The 19,443-nt window shown below is 43.0% G+C and overlaps 1 protein-coding gene across 2 annotated transcripts in view; it reads right to left on the bottom strand.

Moving 5' to 3' along the window:
• The window catches only part of JAKMIP2 (janus kinase and microtubule interacting protein 2), a 47,576-nt gene that overhangs the window by 27,263 nt on the left and 870 nt on the right, over positions 1–19,443 (bottom strand). The window contains exon 1 of one of the 2 annotated variants that reach the window (XM_032702979.1): positions 16,215–16,795. The exons of the other annotated variant lie outside the window; for it this stretch is intronic. The gene's annotated coding sequence lies outside the window, so the exon portion shown is untranslated. Of the gene's footprint in view, positions 1–16,214; positions 16,796–19,443 lie in introns of those variants that run through there. 2 annotated transcript variants of the gene reach the window in all.

Raw genomic sequence — 19,443 nt, 5'->3', positions numbered from 1 at the left:
AGGATCTACCAACCATATCATTCTCTTCCCCTTCCCAACCCTTGATCCCCTGAAAGATCTTGTGCCAAACTCAAAGACTTTTCACAGCACTTCTACCACCTGCCACAGGAGGAAAGGGCAAGTGCTGGTCCCCGTCAGCATTCTGGGTCTCTGTAGAAGCAGAGAACTAAGGACATGCAAAAGCCTGTTCAGATTGAAAATTGACCCTTTCACCATTTCCAAATTGTAAAAAAAATTCTACCAATGGTTTCTGTCAACTGAATTTTATTGGGAAAATTCTGTCCTAAGCCAAGGTGATGCAATAAGCTCAAATCCAAGCACATCAGCCTGATATACAGATCAGGAAACCAAGGGGGTTTTCCATATCACTGAGAATACAGGTGCCCCTTTGTCTCATATACCTGTTGTTCAGGGTTTTTTGGTGGGGGGGGAGGTGGTGGTGGGTTTTTTGCATTTATTTTGGATATTGGCACTAACTGACAGCCTCAGATAAAGAGGTGTTCTGTCTACACTCAAAATAAACATGGATTTAATAAGCCGCCTAGAAATTTATGTCCACATGTCTCAGCAGTGAATTAGATGATGCCATGTTCGTGTTCACATGGTCATTCTGACTTTCCTACCACATCCATGAAACATGCAGAAATGACACATCCATACTGATCCTGCTATCCTGAAAACACTGTCCTCCATCACCCAGGGCTTCCTATGCTGCTCCCAGTCACACCACCTCTGAAATCTTGGCATTGCTTTGTATACAGCTAAACATTGGTCTTTTATGAACTGATTTCCTTCCAGAATGAGCCACCTTGGATGCTTAGTCCTGAAAGAATAAAGAGATAAATAGAGAGGTGCCCACCCTACAAATGGAATGCTGGGGTGCCTCTGGACAGCACAGAGGGAATGGCAGCAAAAAAGCCCACGTCAAATGGCAGCACACTTGAGCTGGAGAAAGAACATATTAAAGGGAAAATCCATAATGAGGGTCAAAAAACATTCTCAGTCTTCTACTAAAGGGTAATTTAATCCTTAACAATCAATCCTTAGCTAATCAAACAGGCATTTTTATTTTTTCCTCTGCAGACTTAAACCAGAGGTTTAGTGTTTAGTATGCACAGCCATTCTAGAGGCAGCAGCGATATGCTGAGAGCATAGAAATTTGTGGGACCCCAGCACTGCTGAGCTACTGATCTTGAGCTGAGCAGACAAGGCTTCAAGGAAAGTAGCAAAGGGCAAACAGAGAAAGCAGAATATTTTCTACTCCTGTGAAAGGAAAAATGGGACACAAAGCATGAAATTACCCTCATTATCCTGTGACAAAACACCAGCAACTCGATGGTTTAGAAACTGAAAGTGGGGGGTTTTTTTTTGCTTATGAGCCCCCTTCCTTCCTCACTGCAAGCCTACACAGTTCATTGCTTTCACTAGCACTGTCAGGTTTAATATTATCCTGCAGGCTCCTCCAGCAAAAGCCTGCTCTCACAGCCACGCTGCCAACAGTAACAACTCCAGGAGTTCTGCTATTTTGTGTGCAGTTCGCCATTTGATACAATTGATGTTTGGTCAAAACACAAAGATTTGCTCTGAAAAGCAAAAGGCATCACTTAATAACTGAAGCCACCATCCTGATCTTTTGAAATGCAAAATACTAAGAAAACAGGAAGCACCAGAACCATCTGAAAGGGAAATGACAAGTGTGGGTATACACTGTCTACCTGGCCTGCAAAGAATGAATGTGACCAAGCTGGGCATAATGTCACCAGAAGTGCAGGGCTGTGTGCAACTTTCCTGGTGAATGAAAAGAAAATCTCTATGGCATAAGGACAAAGCAGATGTCAAGGATGGCAGAACGACTGATGAATGTACAACTGCTCTTCAGCAATCAGTGTAAACAGTGCACCCTAAGGGGCCACAACCTTATTCCTGCTGAAATCACTGCAGACTGCCCTCTGCCTTTTCTGAGCTGTGTCTGAGAGACAAGAAAATCTTTCAATTAGCCCAAATTAAACAGAGCTTGGAAACAGGAATAAGCCCAAGAGCAGTACTGTCCTCCTCAAATCTTTGATAGCTCCTTAAAATGAAACTAGATGCAAGTAACCCTCTGACTTTTGATGCAACAGCAAGGAGGACCTAAACACCTCTGAAGCTGCTGCACACCTTGGAGGATACTGGATGGCAAATCCTTCAGTTACAACACATCCACCACCCCACGTCATGTAACAGATGAGAGTCTGAGCTGGGTTTAGCAGGGCTGAACAAAGCACTTCAGGTACTAATGGCAATTAATTTCAAGAAGTCCCAGCTCACGGGACTGGCTGCAGGTCTGTTCAGGAATTATCTAGTAACAGAATGACTCCACAAGAAGTATAACAGCCACAGGCCACATTGTCACTTCCCCACCTTGGCTTCCACTGAAAGGAAAACTGCATCGTTTGGAAGAGCCTATTCCTACTGTATCTCTTGATCTGGACATCAGGCTGGAGAACCAGACTTCACAGCAAGCTGTGGGGCACTGCATCTTCTGAGATGCATATTGAGTTAAAATCCAGTTAATTCACTGGAGAATTTGCCACACCTTTCATGAGAAGTAGGAGCACATTGCTATAGGCTGTGGAGTATTTATCAGTAAGAGATCATGGCTACACTGGAACTTAAACTGCTACAGCAATACAAAAAGGCACATTTCAGTCTCAAGGTTTGTTTGTTAGTTGTTTTGGGGGTTGACTTCTGTTGGGGCTTGTTTTAGGATCAATTCAAGCTTAGCTGCATGGCATAAGCAGGTAGAAGTTTATTTGTATTCACGCTCCCAGAGGTCTCAAACAAATATTGGCCTCTCAGCATGACAAACACTGAGTGTGCAGATAACAGTGTGTTGCTTCCCGTGGCAGACCAAGCCATAAAAGCATACATGCCTCAAGGAAAACACTCCATAATCTTTAAGGTTGAATGTAAAAAGTATAAATGGATGAGCAAGTACACTGGAAGCTTCTTCCTATACAGTTTCTTTATTCTTTTGTTTTCCTTCCATCCTACGAATTTCACCCATTGCTATTTCTTTTATTGTGGCTTCCATCCTTTCCTTTTTAAATTCTTTTTCCCTTTTTTTGCTGTTTGCTCTAGTTCTTTCTTTTCCATGGCATTGCAGGTTACCTTCTTGTTGATATTTGGGTTTAGTAATACCTTAGGATAGTATAGAGGAAAACAACAACTACATGTGCTCCTCAATAACAGCATTATCCTTTATCTGAAGTGGCAAAGGAATCTGTTCTGAATGTTGCTCCCAATCATAATCTATGTATAACACAGCTAATCTCTACCTATCTAATTCATTTCTCTCCCTTTCTCCTATAGTCATTTGTTGTTTTGTTTTCTCCAAACCAATAGACACATTATTTACCAAAACAGGCTTTGCATATTACAGAAGTGGAAAAATACCTTTCTCTGCCATTACAAGAGACACCTTGGGATGGAAACACCTGGGAAAGAAGAAATGAGCACTTCACCACCACAGCCTCTACCCTCTCGCATCAGAGTGTTCTGGGCCATGAGGTAGGTGGAGATGCCAAAGCATTACAAAGCCCTGTGCCTCTGCTTCAGGGACGTTGGGGATCACTCAATCATTTTCATCAGTAGCTCTCACGCTTTTATCCTCTGAGAAATTGTTGCTGCATGATACTGTCCAGAGCAGGAAAATGGTCACAGATGTCTAGCTCCCTGAGTATGAAGCGTGCAGGTCTCTGCAGGGAGACACAAAGCCTCCAGTGGTTACACCCAGATCTCAGAAGCAAAGAATATGAAGAACAGACCAACCCCTCCCCTATCAGTCATTTCTCTATTGATTACAACCCTGAAACACAATTTCAGGCTGAAGGTGAAAAAGCAGTGGAATGAAGTTTGCTTTGAACACTCTTTTTTCTCTCTCTCTCAGCATGTGTCCTGCTGATGAGGCCCTGGGAATGACTGCTCCATTTCAAAGATCTTTTTAAGCCAGGCATGCCTTTCAGGGTTAAGTAATTAAGCAATTGCTTAAGACAAGACACAGATGTGCCCTGCCAGCATATGGAAGGTCAGTCTGAACTCCTGGCACATGAAGAGGTGGTTGAGATGGCTGCTGAGAGCTGAACTCTGCTGGCTTTGGCCAAGAGAACCCAAATCCTCCTCAGTCGGGCCCCCACGGTCACAGCCACAGTCAGACCTCAGACTTGCCTCTGCTACTGCAAGTCTGAGCAGGACCTGAATATACTGCAGGCTGCTTCCTCCAAGCTCACACTAAAATGTCAGCATGACCTTAGGCTGAACAGCCTTCAGCCTCTGAGGTGCTGAAGCCAACCAAGATGGATTAGTAGGGGCAGGAATCAGCTGATAACACGTTTCTCAAGAGGGCTTGTCCCCTGAAGCTGCTGTTGCAGTGAGTTCAAACATATGCTTGCCTGTTCACATCAGGACAAGGTCAGTCATACCCCCTCATCTGAAAGGATCCACGATGAAACAATCCCACAAAAGATATCTGAAAGTTTGGGGAGGGTTGGAGTTTAGCCTTCATTTCTAAATCTGTAAAAATCACTACTATACTGAATATTAATCTGTCAGCTTGGGGTCAGGCTATTTCAAAGCAATCTGTTTTTAGGGAAGGACTTTGTCATGAGAGTAGAAGGCTCAAAATTGGTTCCTTTCTCTGTTTTGGTCTGCCAGGAACAAGACAAATTGCAGAAAATGCCTTCCTAGTTTCACCAGAATAACAGCACAAGAGAAACAACAAAGCCTTTGCAGGGAAAGTTCAGCCAAGTATGAAGGGGTGTGAGCATGTACCAATCAAACAGCCATGGGCATACATGCCCCAGTTTGCACAAGTGACAGGCGACCCCATATTTACAGAAATTGCCTGCTGCCTTGTCAGGAAAAAAGCTGAGGCCATTGTCTCTTACAGCTCTCTGTTGGAGTTTACCCATTTTTAGTAAGACTCTTATCTGTTTTATCTTGTTTTACTGTAATAAAGTGCATTAGAGGAATCCAGCTGACTAGTTTTGTCTTCTGAACCATCGGTTTGCTTTTTCCACAAACTGTGTACAAGATCCACTTGAAATGGCATACCCAAACTGTGCAGGCAAAATGAACTTCATGTGGAAGTTCATGGTGGACAGAACTTGACCGTGGGTGCAAAGAGGGTCAAGGCCACACACCAGAAAATAATATGCATAATGCAAATTTTGCTCTTGCCCCAGCAAACACACTGCATTATACACCTTTATGTGTGGCTAGACATACAGACCTATATTCAAGGACATGCATATAATGACATAACTGCAGACTATGCCTTTCCCACCTGGTAATTACTAGGTAGGTTGTCTATGAATTCCAAAACATAGCTAACAGTGCAAACATACATCAGCTCAAAGAAGCCTTTAAAACAGTAGTCCTGAGCACTTTCTCACCCCTGGGAAATAATCCTGGGTACACTATCCTCTGAGGGACTAGGACATGCTTTACTCTCCATCTTGACCTCACGTTTAAATTGTCATGTCCACAGGTAGCACAGGGTTTCACTGGCAACTTCTAACTGCAAAGAACTGGACCAGCCTCACAAGTCATTAAAAAAACATAAATTATGTTGCATTCCCATCACTCTTGCCTACAGCTATTCGGAAAAAGTAGAGAAACAATCTGTAAAACATGATCTCAGAAAAGACAAAAATCAGAACGGAAGAATATAACCAATCCCATTGTTAATCTATCAGCACAAAGCTAACTTTCCACTTGTACAAAACAAAAGAAATGAGAATAAAACAAGTACTTTTGGGACTTACAGATTCTTTCTCATCTGTCAAAAAGACTTGCTGCTGTATTTTGAGAATTCCTTGGCATTCCAAGAAAAGCTTTTATTTTTATGTGGAATTGGTTTCAAGTAAAAAGTGAAGAGACAGCAGGTCGAGCAACCCCTCTGTCCCAGACGCTTTACAGCCTGATGTGCTCCTCCTCCTCCTCCTCCTCAGTGCCCGGAGGGAGCTGGTCTAGGATGGGGGACAGGAGGGGATGGGGGTGACAGGCAGATCATTAACTGCTCATCATGTACACCAAGGCATCCAGCCGTGAGGACACAGGCTCCGGCATTCAGCCTTTCCTAAACAGGAAAGCTCACACACGGAATGTGGCACGGCTAAAGGAAAGAACCTGTCCACAGCATAGACACACCTCTGCTCCTCTAGGCACCTTTGTTTCCTGTCCGTCTCTCAGCCATCCACCTCATTGTCTTCTGTAATCAACTCTCCAGAACACTGGGCAAGGGGAGCCATGCAGCACCCAATGGCCTCAGTGGTTCCTTGTGCCCCCGGGAGCCCGGCTCTGAGCCCCCGGAGCCCGGCTCTGAGCCCCCGGAGCCCGGCTCTGAGCCCCCGGAGCCCGGCTCTGAGCCCCCGGAGCCCGGCTCTGAGCCCCCGGAGCCCGGCTCTGAGCCCCCGGAGCCCGGCTCTGAGCCCACGGGAGCCCGGCTCTGAGCCCCCGGGAGCCCGGCTCTGAGCCCACGGAGCCCGGCTCTGAGCCCACGGAGCCCGGCTCTGAGCCCACGGAGCCCGGCTCTGAGCCCACGGAGCCCGGCTCTGAGCCCACGGAGCCCGGCTCTGAGCCCACGGAGCCCGGCTCTGAGCCCACGGAGCCCGGCTCTGAGCCCACGGAGCCCAGGTTTGTGCCATACACGAGTCAGCCCAGCCATCACCACTCCACTGCCTCGAACAGCACAGGGCTGCCAGCGCAGCCACAAGTGACTACAGCCACACTTCAGCCACGAGAGCCAGGTTAAATTACATATCTCCAGGCATCTTTTCTGGGTCAGAAATAAGTGTTCCCGAAACGACGGGTGATTTTGCCCGAGAGGTTTTGCCGCCTCTCCAGGTGAGCTCAGCAGCAGACGCGGGTCCTGCCGCCCCGCAGTGACCCCCCCGCAGCACTGAGGGTTTGCAGCTGTGGGCATTTTCTAGGTCATCCCCACACAGCACAGCCAGAGCAGAGACACAGCCTCGGCGTGCCCAGAAAAACGCAGCAAATCGGAATTGATCTGGACCACAGGGGAACGGGAGCAGCTGGAGATGGGATAGGGCTGCGCTCCTCTGGCCGCCGCAGCGCGGAGACCACGCTGTCACTGCGGTCCCTCTGAAGTCTCTGTTTAGATGGAGGCCTGTGGCAGTGAGCTCCCCTGAAACCCAGATGCAATTCTGACCCCGAGGTCAAAGAGCACAGGTTTTTATGCCTGTACTTAGCAAGCAAGCCTGAACAGTAATTTTTCAGAAAAGCAGAAACATGGCAGTTTCCATAGAATTTAGAGTCATTCAGTGTCCCTTTAAAACATATTTTAAAGCATAGCCCCTCCTTACAGCAAAGCAAAGTGTCTCATGAGCTAAATTTTGCCTCCACACACAAAAACTCTAAGTCTCAACACAGGAATAACCTTGACTATGAAAGAACAAAAAGCACACGTTGTACCTCCTGAGGAACAATGAAACCTACATTCATTCAAAGTAGTAAAGATCACAGTGCAGGCATCTAGCAAAGGCAAAACTAAAACCAAACAAATGCTCATAATAGCCTTTTGCAAGGGCAGAGAAAACAGCTCATCCCAGTAACTTCCATCATCTGGCCTTCAAACACCCCATAGAAACGGATCCAAAAATAGACTAAGAATGCTCCCTCCTGCATATTTTGTGCCCAAATATCTCAGTGGAATTTTGGCCTGTAACTCTTTTAGGTTTTGTAGAAAATGCAGCTGCAATATTTTCCTGTAAACAATAAAATCTTGAAAAAACTTTTTATCTGCTCAGTGTAGTACCTTACAACCTGCCACGGGGTGAAAAACGAGTGCCTATGCCTTCTGGAGGATTAGGATCCTAGTTTACAAATGAGGCAAGAAATGCCAATATCACACTGCAATCTAACCACTGGGGTTTTAACACCTATTTATTAACTGTATAAAATAAAATTCTGGACATAAGACAAACATCATCATTATCCCTGTATTCGTTTTCATTTGATAGCATTATCGTTCCCATTTGTGGCTGCTAGATAAGAGAATGTTTGGAGATCTGGTTTATCAGTTTGGAGATGGGTAAACTGCTGAAAAATGAAGACTGCAAAGAAGGGGATAGTGCATAATGCATTGCCAGTGGTGAAGCTTTGCAGGAACCATGATCAGAGCTCCAATGCCAGATTCCAGGCAAGCTCTCCTGCATTATTCTCAGGCTGCACATTAACTTTCATTTTTTTATTTAAGTACAAAACATGAACAGAATCATAATAATAATCTCCTGTGTTCAAACAGAAGAGATCTCTAAATATTTAAGTCTGTTTAACTCAACAAAAACTGCCATGCATCAGTAGAAGGAAGGGCAAGAAAAGAACTTAATTTCTCTGTGTTTTAACCAAAGAGGGAATTTTGAGGCTGTTCAGGTAAGTCTGACCATCATTTCCTATGGCACTTTACTCATTCCTGTTCTTCTCTAGAGTGCTACAGTGACAGCATCAGGACATTATTAGAGCAGCTTAATACTAAGGCTGCTAGAGAAAGATCACTTGCAAGCTGTAGACCACTTCCCCTGGCATGCTCCAGCTGTGGAGTGCTGTTTGTACAACCAAGAGCATCCACAAACCTTGTCTAGCCAGAAAGTCACATGGGATTTGCCATCAGTATCACAAAGCAAAGAGGGAGAAGCACAGTAACAAATCTCCTGTTCTGTCTGGTGGTACAGTCAGTATGGAGGCTGAGATGGCCTATGGAATTCAAACCTGCACTTCAGAGCAAAAGGTCCTGTAGCAGCAGTAATAGTTCAGTTCAAAGCCAGAGGAGCAATCTCACACAACAACAAATCCTCAGAATTAACCTCAGTGAGTTACTGCATACCACGAGGGTAAGACAGAGGAAAAATTTTAAATGTAGTCTCTGCCCCGACAATCTTATAGCTTGTTCAAAACCCCAATTCAGTTACTGTGAACCAAGTACTTTCCAAAACACAGAAAAACCTATCCCTTTTCTAACACCAGGTGCTGTGCCCATTCTGACTGCACAGCATGAATCTGTACCACAGTCACCACAGTCCCTCACTCTGTTATTAATGCATCTCCCAGCAGGCCTCATTACAGAAGAATATGCATATAGCTGTACATTTATAGCAAGTAGAATGACTGTGCTAATTATGCAACAGCTGCCTAATATGAGGACCACCAAATGCAAGAGGCATCTGAAACACTTGTGTGAAATAATTTTACAGAGATCCAGTGAAAAACTGGTTCCGACCCTGTAACAAGAAGTTCCAATTGAATAGTTATCCACTTGTCTAGCAAACTGCAGTTAAAAAAAAAATCTTACTTGAAAATATAAAACCGTGCCTGCAGTTGAAAACTGCTTTACCAGTACATCTGTACAATGTTAAAGTAAAAGGGAACTTTGCCATGGATTGCAACAGAAGCAGGAGACCAACATGCCTCCCATGGTAAGTGAATCCATAAAATGTACTTACAGCTGAGCCTGGGGACTTGGAAAAAAGAAGGAAACAGAATTCTATTAACTCTTAGAATCTTAATCAGCCATACTGCCTTTCATCTTGATGAATGAATAAATTAAAGCACTCACATTTTTTCTTGAACAATGCCACACATGTACCAGATTGCTGCAGTGAGGGGCTGAGAATTCATAGCTCTGGTCTGACTAAGAACACTTCAGCAGTGTTAAGCAGCATCCAGACTACTCAAATAACACATCTTAATTTCCTCTCTCAGGAGAGACCCAGAGAAGCACCATTTAGCCCAATTAAAGTTTAAATATGAAACCAGGTTTAAAGTAAAACATAACTGAACAGTCCCCTTTGCTGCATGGGTACTATCTGCTCTGGATGTGTGTTGAAGATGGGCACAAGTATCCAACTTTCATCTCTGACAAGTAACCTCTCCAGGGGATGCTGCTCTTTGTAGGGTCACTCCAGCTCTTTTTACCAGACTTGAAAGCTAAAAGACACACATTGTAACCACAGATATGTGTGGCATACTAGACTGGGATTCAAATGAAAATAACTTGGAATACAGTAGACAAAACTCTGTGCAGGGCAATCTGGAGAGAAACACAGAAAATATTCACTTACAGGTGCTGCACGATGAATATAATTGCACCATAGTTCAAAGGGGGGACTTATCAGACCCAGGCACAGGAGTGGGTCTGATAACACACCCTGGGTTATCGGGAAAATCAAGAACAGACTCAGTAGTCTCCTCTCAAAATAGAAAGCCCTTTTTCCAGACAGGAAAAACATATCTGAGCTAAGAGATTTATGGAGTACCTTCGGATTCAAAGCAAAGGAAGTGAAACAAATGCTGCCCTGACTAAGCATCGCCCTTGAGATAAAGGAAAGCAGCCTGAAGAAGCTGCAAACCCTTGTTGGACAGGACTGTGATGGGCAGTATCACCAGACACACCTTTATAACCACATCATCACCACACACTAACCCTGGAAAGGACTCTGCCTCTAAGTTATTGTCTGGCCAGTCCCTTGCCAGGTTTGGATTTTGTGACCTGACTGAACCTCAGCTGGGGTTCCAAACCCCACGGGCCTTCTGTAAGTGCTCATGTTCCCCTTGTAGCAGCAGAGTCAGGTGCTCACAGTGAATCTGCTCACTGTTCATACTACTACACTTGATTCTGTGAGACTTACCAGAAAGCAAAAGCATCAATGGACTCAGGACTTCCAGAGCTGGTTCAGACTTCAGGGGCAGTTTCAGACAACACAAAAATGAGCAAATTGTGCAGTTCAGCCCAACTGAGGATCGCTTCTCAACAGTATTTAAAAGTTAACACCTCAGTGAACTGTTGATATAACTTGTTCTACCAACAACGAGAAACAGGGCACATGCCCAGGATTTGACAGTCCCCTTTCTCAGAAATCCCTAATACAAGGAAAAACACACTCCAATAAGGATGTTGGTACAAGTACCAGCTCATCTCTATGTCCATTTCAAGGATCAACTGATCACCTGTAACAAAGCATCTCTGACTGAATCCTCCAAAATCTGCAGTCCCAGGAGGAAGTTTCTGGGGATAACATAGCACCTAAAATATTAGACTATCAGAAATTCTTGAATTGTCTCATTTGTCTGATCATCTGTGTTCTACTGAAGAGGAACTTGTCACATGGGCAAATAATTTTACTGCCATTGACCAAGCTGCTTATGGATGAAACTGCAATTAAAAGAAAGGGGCTTTTATTTTTCTTGCCCATAAGAAAGGTCTCCCTCTGATCTCACTCCAAGGGTCACACTTCAATTTCAGTTACATTATAATTTTCTGCTTTCTGAGAACAAGAGCAGGTAGAAACCACAACTCATACACATGTCCCTCCTGACACCTTGCTCTCAGACGCTTGGCTCTGCTCAAGTGACATTCACTCCACTGTGAAGTGGATTTAGCTGTGTGAACATGTAAAAACTCTGATCTAAACTTGTTTTCTTCTGGGCCCAGAGCCAGCATTTCAGCTCTTGCCAAGGTAATGATTAACATGCTAATTTGGAACTCCACTGACCCAACCCCCCACCAGAAAAGGGTGCTGTGATTCAGCCTAGGGAACGTCAAGACTGCTGATCCAAGCAGCCTGGCTCTAGATCCCAATCCTGACTCTAGAATCAGAACTTCAGAACATGGAAAGCATGATGCAAATACTATGTGAAGCTTTTTCATCCTCAGCAAATCCTTTTCGTGGTTCACAATTTCTGCCAGCAATCTGCAACAATTTTAAAAGAGGCATTTTCTACTCCCACAAAATAGTGAAACTCCCTTGGAACTAGAAGAGCAGTTTCAGTGCTTACCTGCTGGAAATTTCATCCAGTAGCTAGACTGGATTCATGCTTGTTTGCTGATGTGGTCATAAGCAATATTTTAAGGAACTAATACTTCCACATAAGCCAATTCCCATCACTGCACCAACACTGTTAGCTACAAGGGGAACACCAGCCATACACGATCCCCTATGTCTCCAAAACCTGTCTCATTTGGCTAGTGGGATTTGAATGAATCCTAAATGAAATCTTTGCTTTGGCTTTTGTTTACCAGGTTTCATCTATGCTTTGCATTCTTTCAGAGTAAAATTCAAGCCCTAATTATTGCATCGCACCCTGTCCATGTTATACCACATAACAAAATACATAATTAATGAAAGCTGTGATTAATAGCATGACTTGTATTATTTTACTATTACATCATAATTCAGCATCCTGAGATCAACCCAAAAACTCAGACTTGCTGAAAATATTTCCACCATTTACACAACTTTGTTCTGCATTTCTTTTCATAGTCAGAAAATTACAAATGTTACATGGTAGTAGTTTATGTGCATTTTATTCCACCAAAAGGTGACAAACAGCTCTTCAGAACAATCCCAACCACTCTCTGCTTTTGACTGCATAAAAATCATTGTCCTGTAGTTAGATTTTTAATCAATACCATAGTTATTTTCAGGAATATTAAAATACATTCTGGGCTAAACTCACAATATCCCTTGGCTTTGGGGTTCTGCACACAGAATACAGGATGAATCTGGCACTGTGAGGCTGCTCATGCTAAAATTACCTTGGCCCTTGCTCTAAAACATGAACCAAAAACACCCTATCCAAGTTGCTGGCGACTCCATGGAAACAGTCAAAAGGGGACAGAAGCATTATTGTTATCTGCAGCAAAGCTAAGCAGATTTGTTAAACCAATATTCCAGTATTCTGTGGCTAAAATACCATCTGTCTCTTTTCCATACAATTATTTCCCCAGGAGTTGCCATAACACAATGCACACCAAGATCAGCACTACCAGTAAAAAACAAAATCCTGCCCTATCCCAAAAGGAAACAGCCATTTTCCAGAACTGGTACTTTTCAGCATGAGATGCACATGGACACTGACTGGAGACTCTATTTAAGAACAGAAGGACTGCCAGGACAAGGATGAGCTCTACCAACCTGCCCAGCTCACTGCAAGAAAACATTTCAGTGGGTTTGTACTGTGGGCATTATTCAAGGCCCATTCTTAGTTTACAAAAAAGATGGCTTTTGTAAATGTATTTTATGCAAGTAGGGTCACACTCACCCACGAGACAACATGCACTGCCTGGAAGAGAAACTCTGCAGTTCACAAAGCTTATAGTATCAGCTCCTCCTTTATTTGATTTTGACTTTAAAACCCAGCAAAACCATCTTTTATTTAACTGAAATGCATATAAACAAGACAACAACAAACAGTGAGGGAAAATTCATGTCCCGTATTCCTTCTCCTGAAAACCCCTCCTTTTCTTTCTAAGGCCATAACCAAGATTATCTCTTGTCTTACAGATACCAGAGGAAGACATTTTACATTCACCACTAAAGATTGTCAGGTATTTAAGTAATTTCTCTATTTTAAAGCAATAAGGTTAACTTTGGAAGTTTTTGTCATTTTTAGCTCAGCTCTTGATACAGCCAATAATGGCAGATATTGGTTTCAGAATGAAGCAGAAAAAAATCTGCACTCCGGCCTCCCACGTTCACTTTTAACAATGTAGATCTCTACCATGAATTCTTTTCTTTTTTGAACACCTTACCTCCAATCAGATTACTACCTTCTTGCAGTTTCTTATCAGGTTGCAATTCAGTGCAGCTTCAAAAAATGTATTTTCTTCTCCCATCCTATTGCTAATAATGCCTTACAGAACCTCATGTACACATTGCTCTAATTTCCCATGTCCTGTACCCCTCTTGCCTTTTCCTTCCATATACTGGGAAAAGAATATGAATGTTCCCATTACCAGGGAAATTCAGAAAAAAAAATAATCCAACAGTTTGTCTCTTCACATCAGCTTTTCAGCAGAAATGCAAACACATATTTTACATTAGCCACTTCTAACCATCTTTTAGAGTCAAAATACCTCTAAAAATAAAAACATTACAAGCAACATTGGCTAAAAACACTCAAGATTATTCACTTACGAACACACTGTAACCTGAGTTACAGTTCTCATTTGTGAATTGTTGTGAATCTCACCCCTCTATCATACGCTGAAAGATGGGTTCCTTCATCATCCCTGGAGTCTGTGAACTCTTCAAGAATGGTCTGAAACAGGACTTTCATCAGATAACAACAGAAACCTTTTTTTTCTCACCAATGGCCCTGCTCAGCTGAGGAACAAGTGCCTGTCGTGCCTCGCCCTCTCAACAAAACAAAAATGAAAACGTGTAACACCACACATGCTGACTTAAGCAGTTCTGCCTATAATGGGAAGAATAGAACTTGACAAATAAACAATTAGGATAAAGTGAAACTCATGTTAAATGTAGAATTTATCCTTACAGTTCACTATTTAAAAACTACCCCTGAAACTTGCAGGGTGATTTTTAGCTGAACTGTGCTGCTTTAAAAATGAGAGCACCAGCTTCCATTTTTATGATGATGACCACGTAAGCAGGTGATGAGTTGGATTCTCAGCTGGAAAAGGTGTAACCATGAAACACCACCCACTAGATCCAGCTGAGATGCTGGTTCATCGTTGACGTGACAAAGCACAAAAAAAAAAAAACAAGAGGTTTCCCTTATGTGACATTCAGGATACTGTTTTGAACACAGACTTCCATGAAGGCTGAAACCAGAAAATAATTTTCTGGTAATTTCAGAGAGATTTGAATATTCATTAAGGTATTGGATACAATTTCAAATCAACTTCCAAGGACAATGCTTACATCTTCATTGAGCTCACCTAACACAGGCTCCCCACTCGGTGACACCCACAGCACATTCCAAGGAAACAGCAACATGTAGGTCAGGCTGTGACCCACAAAAACACAATGCAGGAGGGATCTGTGAGCACAGAGCCCTGCTGAGCAGGGATCCCACCTCTGGGAAGGCAGGGATGTGTGTCACCCAGGAGCTGTGCCCCTGAAACACGCGCTGGACACACTCTAAACTCACAGCTTTGTTCTTTAGAGCATTTCCAAATTAATTAGTGCAGCCATTCCTTAGTTGTAAGCTACCAAACAGTAACCAGCACCATTATTCTCTCAGCTGTAAAATAACACAATCTTCCTCCAGTGCAACAGTCCCCACATACTCTTTGTTTGCCAAAGATTGTAACTGATCACAATTTCCCATCAGAGAGGGGACGTGAAAAGGTGATATTATTAAGGGTTGTATTAAATGAAAGCAGACTCTTCAAAAATGACTGCATCTCATTTTGTTCCTCACCAATGCACAGAAATGGAACAGAGCAGCTTGCAGAACATTAAACATTAAGTACAAATAAATAGAGTGAAAAAAACTCTCAAGGACTTACCTACAAATCACAGAAGTTCAAAACAAAAATCACATTATTGTTCATGAAAACCTAAGTGTATATTATGCATTAATATAACGTTAAGTATTTTTAAAATTTTTGTACACCAGGCTTACCCCAAATGCACACAAAACAGTACAGTATTGGTTCTAATTAATTTCTATCACCTGTAACATTAAGAGTTCAAAGGATTTGGCTTAAACTGTAGAAATTAATAACTAAAAGTATTTTTCCACCCATTAAAAAAACAATTGAGTGAATTTTAGCAAACCAGTGCACATGCAGAGAAAACCAAATGCAGAAGCCCTGACTCCACCCTTTCTCCCAACTTTATTTGCTGGCTCATTACTGATTGCCCCAAACCACCTGGGACCTCAAAGCAATTTTCAACAGCTGTTTCTTCTCTTTTCAGTTTTAGTTTCCATGTTACTTAGACCTTTTGTTTACAGTCCATGCAATGTGAGGTTTACCAAGTCTTTCCCCTAAACACTTAAAAGAATATTACAATAAAAAATTTCAACAAACATCAACAAATATCTTGAGAAATGGAGTACAGGTGTGAAGCTATTACCTCCTGGGTGGAGATGGAAGGAATGAATAAAGTGAAAGTGGGTGACAACGTGCATTTGAGCATCAGCTGTTCTCAATTAATACAAATAATTCCTTTTATTATTTTTTACTAAGTAATCTGAGATGCTGTTATACTTTGCATTGTCATTTCCAACATAAAAGAAGGTCTGGCATACCCTACCAACTCTTCCATCCTAACAGTTTTCTCAGGTACATCAGTTTGCTTTGTTATCCATCTGAGTACATTTCATCCAAAGTTAGAAGAGCAACTGTAGTCTATCCAGTCTTCATTTGTGTTCCTTATTTGTTGGTACTTGTTAAGCTGTTAACTAACAAGGTTTCACTGTGCAGCTCTGAACCAAAACGTGTCCTGCATTTCTGTGCATCTTTCTTGTGCAAACGCTGCCGTGGGGATGGTCACAGACATCAGTTCACCTCTGACAGCTCCCCTTCTGACAACTGCTGGTGCAGACTGTTCAGCACAGGGAACTGTGATGTCCAAATGTCATCTTCCAGGGAAAACACAGATCCTAAAGTTTCCAGGACGTGTGGTAGTTTCTCAGCAACCCACCAGTGATCCAAACGCACGGCCAGCAAAGCAAACAGCACCATCAGTTCCAGTGAGAAGAACTGAAAGCCCATGTTCCTGAAAATGCCTGCACGTATCATTTCTCCTTTAAAGTTCATTGGATGCTTTGGAATCCAAACTGCAGACTGTGATCCACACTGTTCTTCTGTCATTTCCAAGGAGCTGTATTTACACTCCTTTGACCTGACAGCGTTCAGTGTGGCCGCACCACAGAGCTTTCTCATGGCTCTTCCCAGCATGCTGTCGAATTTTCTATTTAGAGCCCCACCTCCTGGAGCAAAGATTTCTAGTCCTCATATTTTAAAGGAGAAATTCAAATAGACCTTAAAGATACAAAACCTAGAAGTACTACCAAAATTACATTTTTCTGCCCTCATGGATTCTGGACATTGAGAGCTGATGACAGAGAACTGCACAGATGCTTTGCACAGACCTATAAAGAGAAGGCAACAGAGAATCTATCTCTGAAGATGGGAAGATAAATTTGTTATAATCTGGTAAAGACCAGATCTTCAAGGGATATAGATTTATAGAGGAACTTTGAAAATGTTAGCTGCCTGGAATTTAAGTAAGCTATTGATTTAGAAACACATAATACAAATGTAATTGTAAATTCAAGTAAAGCTATAAACATAAATATAAAACAAAATAACTGGGTTTATAAAACAAAAATATTTGTTTTGCAGTCTTGTAGTGCAAACATTGCGTTGCCATGCACAAAGATTAAAGAGAAATCTGACAGAACCCAGAAGATACGAAATCACTGGAAAGTGATTAAAAATTTGGGTATCTGGTAAGGACTGTTTTGCTGCCTCGTGACTTTAAAAAGCCAATGGAAAGCACATATACTGGCCACAATTAAAAATTACCATGGCTCAGTAGTGAAAGCACCTTCAGGCTCACATAGTTTGGTTAAAAAGAAGAGGGGGAAAAAACAGAAGTTATAATTAACAAACTATTTGGATTTCAACTCTCAAGCTACACCTGAGTTACATCAGCCTTATGACAGTAGAATCCACCACCTTACCTTTGTTACAGTTGGAGGACTATTTTTATAACTTTCTAAACTGCAATATCAACTATCAAATGAATGAATAGGAATTAAAATTGAAAATTATTCTGGGCATTGTTCTACCAGTTACATTTCACAGCATTTTCCTGACTTGAATACCCTGAGGTCACTTATCCTTTGTAATGGAGGAGAAATTATGCAGCATCTTTCCATATACATTGAAGTCTTGATAATAAAAGGTCTACCAGAACCCAGCATACATTTACAAATAACAACAGTCAATCACCTCCTCAAAACACAACCATGTTTTAGCTGTACCTTATTTTCAATTCACAATGAGCAGGACACAGAAGTTGTTATCGAAAAGATTATTTTTTAACTGGGAATGGCCCCTGAAAGCAGAGGGGTTACCAGAAGCCACTGGAAGGTGACAGGGACAAGGTTCTGGGAAGGGAGGCTGAGGCAAAATCACAGAGCCTGAAGTGGGGCTTGGGGAGGACGCTGGAAACACTTGGTTTGAACTAATCTCCAAGGCAAGGGACATGTTTCTCTACCTTAGGCACTACCAGAACAGTTTGAGAGCAGAAAGGTTGCAGCATCTGTCACTGGCAGCCTACTCCTTTCTGCTGGGAGTTCTGCTGACAACCAGGGAATCCCAGCAGCCCACCCCACTGCCACAGTTCTGGGAAAGGGACAAGGCCAAAGTGGCAATCCATCAATAGCTCCTGGCAGCCACCTCCACCAGGCAACTCCTATGGAAATCCCAGCAAAAACTTGCCAACCTTTCCTCCCTGAGGCTTCTCCTTGGGATTTTGCTGCCTGTGGAAGCAAAGGTGCAAGTGGCTGCAGTCCCATAACTTCATTAGAATCACAGAGTATCTCAAGTTGGAAGGCACCCATGAGGATCACTGAGTCCAACTCCCTGCTCCTCACAGGACCACCTAACACTAAACCATATGACTAAGAGCATCAACCAGACACTCCTTGAGCTCTGACAGGTTTAGTGCCCTGACCACTTCCCTGGGGAGTTTGTTCCAGTGCCCAACCACCTTCAGTGAATCAGCTTTTCTTACTGTCCAGTCTGAACCTCCCCTGATGCAGCTTTGCTCCATTTCCTTGTGTCCTACAGCTGGTCACCAGAAAGAGGAGACCAGCACCTCCCCCTCTGGCCCCCTTGAGGAAGCTGCAATGGGGTCACCCCTCACCCTTCTCTTCTCCAAGCTGAACAAAGCAAGTGACCTCAGCTGCTCCTCCTAAGCCTTGTCCTCAAGACCTTTCACCATCTTGGTTGCCCTGCTCTGGACACACTCTAATAGTTTGATGTCCTTCTTGTATCCAGGCACCCATGGTGTCTTTTGATCAGAAGTATTGACAGAGCACTTGTGTCCTGCGCCCTCTTCAACAATGACCATCTCAACACTCCCAGATTTCACCAAAAGTGTAGCCATTCCTGGAGAACCTCTTAGGATCACTGGGAATTTACCTCACCAAAGCACCCATCTGAACCCGGTCAAGTGCCAGCAGAGGCAGCATTTACAGCACAGCAGGCCTGGGTCTGAAATTCCTGTGCAGACCAGCAGGCCAGATCAATAGAAACAAAACCTGAGTCAGAGCAGACGCAATAAATCCCACATTACTGTCTGAAAAGGGACAATACATTCTCCTGATGGGCTACCCAGATGGCTAGACCAGGCATGATATCTGCACTACTGCAGAATCTGACCCAGCAAATCAGAGACATTGAGAACGGGAGTCCAACGTGTCACCTTACAGTGATGCACTGGACAGCATCAGAATGCAAATATTTTAATACATGTAGTTCATTTTTTTCCTTACAAGAGTTGAAATTAAACTTCTAAAATATGTAATTCTCTATGTTCCCAACCTATAAGGTATGATCAGCACCTTTTATATATTTGCATTCCCGGTCTACAAATGAGTATTCAGTGCCATAACGTAGCA

The sequence above is a fragment of the Chiroxiphia lanceolata genome, chromosome 15 (assembly GCF_009829145.1).
Source record: "Chiroxiphia lanceolata isolate bChiLan1 chromosome 15, bChiLan1.pri, whole genome shotgun sequence".
In the NCBI taxonomy this organism is placed as follows: Eukaryota; Metazoa; Chordata; class Aves; order Passeriformes; family Pipridae; genus Chiroxiphia; species Chiroxiphia lanceolata.
The sequence above is the reverse complement of the archived record's forward strand: the minus strand, read 5'-3'. Positions and strand labels throughout refer to the sequence as shown.